This window comes from Salvelinus sp. IW2-2015, unplaced genomic scaffold (genome assembly GCF_002910315.2).
Source record: "Salvelinus sp. IW2-2015 unplaced genomic scaffold, ASM291031v2 Un_scaffold3728, whole genome shotgun sequence".
Classification (NCBI taxonomy): domain Eukaryota; kingdom Metazoa; phylum Chordata; class Actinopteri; order Salmoniformes; family Salmonidae; genus Salvelinus; species Salvelinus sp. IW2-2015.
Window position 1 is genome coordinate 11,151 of NW_019945005.1, and position 5,441 is coordinate 16,591.

The 5,441-nt window shown below is 40.6% G+C and overlaps 1 long non-coding RNA gene across 3 annotated transcripts; it reads right to left on the minus strand.

Annotated features, from left to right (window-relative positions):
* Positions 1 to 125: 125 nt before the first annotated feature.
* LOC139026006 (uncharacterized) lies at positions 126 to 3,394 on the minus strand. Of its 3 annotated transcripts, none has more exons than XR_011477711.1 (3): positions 3,380 to 3,394; positions 893 to 1,172; positions 126 to 349 (listed from the first exon to the last, which is right to left on the minus strand). It is a non-coding gene; the product is annotated as an uncharacterized lncRNA (long non-coding RNA). The 3 variants fall into 3 exon arrangements; XR_011477710.1 differs by lacking the exon at positions 3,380 to 3,394 and adding an exon at positions 2,281 to 2,429 and having other exon boundaries at positions 127 to 349; XR_011477712.1 differs by lacking the exon at positions 3,380 to 3,394 and adding an exon at positions 2,281 to 2,413 and having other exon boundaries at positions 127 to 349; positions 893 to 1,169.
* Positions 3,395 to 5,441: the final 2,047 nt, after the last annotated feature.

A 5,441-nucleotide genomic window follows, 5' to 3' on the forward strand; every position in this document is an offset into this window, starting at 1 on the left:
CGGGCATAAACTGGTAGGCTTTTTATTGGAACGTGTTGTTGAGTTTTAGTCGCTTTTAAGGGAAAAATCACAAACATTCAGCACAATCAACAATGATTCAGCTTCGATATAACTTTATTAAAACGAGCACCATTCTGAGAAGTGCCGCCCCTGACTCTAAACCCATCCTGGAAGTGCAGCAGGATACCCCTGACTCCAACACCACTGACCTTGAGGTAGCTGCATGACCCCCGTGCTGAGGCCTGAGACCAGGTCCCCAAACAGGTACTCCTTGACAGGGTAGGACGGCAGCCATGTTAAAATGGGCAGGAAGCTCAGAGCAATGGCTTTGGTCTTCTCTGATGAGCAGCTGGGAAGAGAGAGAGTGAGTGAGTAGGTGTGTGTGTGTTGTGTGCTTAATCAGCTTATCTATTAGGGAAGCTTCCTAGCAGCAAGTAAATGGGTGTGTACTTCTACTAGTGTAATACTAGACAAATTTTGTCAGATAAAAAAATTATAATCATAACTTCACATAAGCTTTGAGTCGCAACAAATTTCCTGAAACAAGGTATTGCATAATTCCACATCCCAGTCACACACTCAGCAATGTTTTTCAATCCAGGTCATCAAAACACTGATAGGTATGTCTACTGGGCTGGAACAACACTTGAACACACTGTGGTCCCAATGACCAGGTTTGAAGCACAAACACTAGTCTGTTGATATCTGTAACAGGGTGTGTTTCTTTAGTCGCCTGACGGCAGAAAACAAACTGAAACAGGGTGGGACTACCTGGACCTGTCCAATAAGAACCACAAATGTTTTCCATTTTCTGTTGCAAAACGTTTTGCTACAGTGTGTACTATTAAACACAACCCAGGTCTGTGGACACTAACTCGATGTATATGCTTACTGGAGCTGCTGTGCCAGTCTCTGCCTGATGGTCTTGGGGTCCTCTCTCTCGGGTGCAGGAGCTGGGTGTGGAGGTAGGCCTCATTGAACACAGGCCGTTCCACACGGTACATCAGCGGTGGGGACGCATCCTCGCAGGGCGTCACATGTTCCATAACACAGACAGGACACTGGGCATGTCAGAGAAAGGGGGGGCTCCTAGCTTGAGTAGGTTCTTTCTCTCTCTCTCTGTGTGGTTCGCCGTCTCCTTTTCCACACGTCTGCTTCCTCCCGCTGCTCTGCTGAGAGAGGAAGACAAAACAGTCAGTAACTGTTTAGACCAAATGTTTTTGAAGCAATGCGTTGTTTTGACCAAACTCCAGCAGGTTGAGCACCATGCGGCTGGTAGTTTACATTAATAGAGTAGCCCTATTTATGGAGATTACAATGCGTTTCTGATTATTTTTGGGAGGGGTAATGTTTTCAGACATATGGGCTATCTTTTCAAGCAAATATTTTTGAACTGATATCGCAAAATTGTGACCAAAAATTTCTGCTCCATGTGGAAAAAGAAAAACAGGGGTTTATTCACTAGGAACCAAAGGGGAAGAAACAGGAAGTGAACTCCTGAACTTGTCCAATAAGAAACTGGTTTCGTGGCAAAATGTTCTGTTGCAAATAGTTGTACTACAGTTGGCACTAATGAATACACCCCATGTGTGTTCTACATAAGAAAGTTTACACTCCAAAATCAATGCAGAGATAGGAGCCTATTCGTTGGGCTAAAGAACAGTCCAAACTACACTTCAGACTGACTGTGGTAGCCTGGCCTACACAACATGGCAAACCAGAGGATATTGACCTTTCAGGTTGGAAGCTACTTAGAGGAAAGGTCTCCAGCAGCCTTACTAAAAATAGACATCCATATTCTTATCATATACTTTTAGACTTCTGCGGCAATGGTAAACATGATCACATTACTCTTAATCAGAACAACGTCTAAAGCAGGGCTTTCCAACCGTGTTCCTGGAGAGCTACCCTCCTTTATAGGCATTGACGTAAAGGTATAGGCTAGACTGACTACTTACTGTAAAATCAGAATATTTAAACAAAAATTCAACATTAAATTAAATATATTAACTGAACTTCTAGAACCCTGACAACAAAGACGTGAAGTTATCACACCATGTGTATAGTAACTGGCTGTTCCTCTGATTTTGTTAGCTGCCTAGCGACTTGTGTCATCACTGACAAAACACAACCACTTCCTCAAAATAAAAAGTAGGTAACTAACGTCAACCACATGTTTTAACCTGAATTGCGTTACAGAGGAATGTGTAGCGGAAAATGATGGCTATCTACAGAATGAAAAGCGCACATGACAGATGCGAATGAAGGACCATTTCTTACCTTCCCGACCTCAGCCTAGGATGTCACACTCTGACGCGATTGACCGAATTCAATGTTAGAAACTGACCGCGCATCTAGGCTCCAGCTTAACACCGGAATGCAGTTTTACAACCGTCGACACTCGACAGCCGCATACTCGACCAGAGGAAGATCACTTGATGGAGTGGGGAGCACGTCAACTCTGACGTCACTAAACCAGTGATCATGGGACTTGTATTTTCTTTCCTACAGTAGTTGGATGATGATAGAAATGTATTCACCTTTCTTATTATCGTTATTGGTGCTATCTATATACGTATTATAGTTCTTTGGTTGGTGTTTTTCCAAAGTATATGCATCTACATTTCCAAAATACTCACCTAAATTAGAAAAAAATATATATAAATTGGTTTTGTTTCAGTTTATCATACTACATAATTCCGTGAATGTTGTCAACACTGACAATTGCCTTGCAGATAAAAAAAATAAAAGACAGAAGATCACTCATTCTCCCATGGAATAGTAGTCCGGTCGGCCTGGCCCTATTGATGGTCATGCTATCCAGTGTCCTTGGACGTTCCTACCCTAAACCCTAACAACCCAGTGTCACATATTGTGAAATAGACACGAATTGCCTATTGGAAATGTGTGACAGACACACGAAAAAGTATATGTTTTCGTGTGCAGTACACGATTTTGTATACAGTGCATTTCCATCACTGATAAAGACAGTAGGTTACTTAATACAGAAACGAAAGGGAGGGCGTATAACGCGAAAATCTAGCAAACCGAAGGTTGTGTGTTCGAATCTCTTCATGGATAACTTTAGCATTTTCGCTACTTTGCATGTTAGCTAACCCTTCCCCTAACCTTAACCCAACTCCAAAACCTAACCCTTTAACTACTTAGCTAGCATATTAACCACAACCTTAACCCCTAACCGTGCTAATGTTAGCCTCAGCAAATGGAATTCTTGAAATGTACACGAGTGCATCAAGAAAATAGTGTAATACACAGGAAATGCGTTGTGATGAAAGTCGTGCCTGTCACGAATTTCGAATAAGTCATTTGTGTCTATTTCACAATAAGCCGTGACAGTGTGTTGAACGTTAACCCTTACCTTAACCATTTTAAATGTCAACTTCAATGGGCTACGGACCCATACAGATACAAAGGCGCTCTCGAGTGGCCTTCTTGTGTAAAATAAATATATTCATGAAATATTATTAACGTGCTCAAATAATATTCCGACAGATGGCGCCATTGTATGCTTTTTACTAGCTCGTGTCTCGGTTCTGCTTGTTTTTGAGCAGGGTACGTCACTAATCACTAGATGTCTCAGTTCTGCTTTTGACATTATATTGCTGGCATTAAATTATAGATACTGGTCAAAGGCTTAGGTCACCTATTTTGATTGAAATCAAATACAGATATGGCTTGTTGTTGACATGTGCTTTAAAATTCACTCACGAAACAGTAGTTACACATCATTCAAGAAGACTCCATATTCTCATGAAATGGATTAACAACGCAAAGATCAAATGTTTGGCAGATGCAGCTTGGAATGTCACCTGTAAAACATGTCAAATTGTCATTCACTATAGGCTATCACCATCATTGACAATTTTGACGTTAGGAGGGTCTAATTTAGTGCTTGAGGGTAATACATTTATTTATTTATTTTTAAATGTATTTGAGCCAACGTGTAGGTATACACAGATGTTGCATTTGGAGGATGYATTTTCTTCATATTGTAAAAGGATTTTATTCAATGATATATCTGCCGGTACAAACCTATGAAGAAAAGTGCCACACCACTGGTGAGACCGGCCATGAGCTGAGCCAACAACAAGGCTGCTAGGCCACCAGCTTCTGCTTGGAGATAAGGGACGAGTGTTGAAGTGGTAATGCCAGATGCTGCCTTTCTGAAGAGATTGTTTTATATTAAACAAAAATATAAACACGACATGTAAAGTGTTGGTTCCATTAGCTGAAATAAAAGATCCCAACAATTTTCCATACACACAAAAAGCTTATTTCTCTCAAATGTTGTGCACAAATTTGTTTACATCCCAGTTAGTGACCATTTTTCCTTTGCCTAGATAATCCATCCAGCTGACAGGAGAGGCATGTTAAGAAACTGATTAAACAGCATGATCATTACACAGATGCACCTTGTGCTGGGGACAAAAGGCCACTCTAAAMTGTGCAGTTTTGTCACACAACACAATGCCACAGATATCTCAAGTTTTGAGGGAGTGTGCAATTGGCATGCTGACTGCAGGAATGTCCACAAGAGCTGTTGCCAGCTCATTGAATGTTATTTTTTTTTTACCATAAGCCTCTTTCAATGTCATTTTAGAGCATTTGGCAATACGTCCAACCTGCCTCAACCGCAGACCAGCCCAGGACCTCCACATCTGTCTTCTTCTGAGGAGTAATTCTGTCTGTAACAAAGCCCTTTTGTGGGGAAAAACTAATTCTGATTGACTGGGCCTGGCTCCCCAGTGGGTGGACTTATGCCCACCAATCGCTGCGCCCTTGCCCAGTCATATGAAATCCATAGATTAGGGCCTAATATATTTATTTAAATTGACTGATTTCTTTATATATATGAATTGTAACTCAGCAACATCTTTTTAAATTGTTGCATGTTGCGTTTTATATTTTCGTTCAGCATATATAGTACCAGTCAAGTTTGGACACAACTACTCATTCCAGTGTTTTTCTTTATTTTTACTATTGTGGAATAATAGTGAAGACATCAAAACTATGAAATAACACATGGAATCATGTCGTAACCAAAAAAGTGTTAAACAAATCAAAATATATTTTATATTTGAGATCCTTCAAAGTAGCCATCCTTTGCCTTGATGACAGCTCTGCACACTCTTGGCATTCTCTCAACCAGCTTCACCTGGATGCCAAGAGTGTGTCTTCACTATTCTACAATGTAGAAAATAGTATAAAATAAAAAAATAAAAAAACTCGAATGAATAAGTGTGTCCTAACTTTTGACTGGTACTGTATTTATTATGGATCCCCATTAGTTCCTGCCAAGGCAGCAGCTTCTCTTCCTGGGGTCCATCAAAATTAAGGAAGTTAAAAAATATTTCACAACACATTAAGTGTGTGCCCTCAGGCCCCTACTCTACTACCACATATCTACAACACAAAATCCA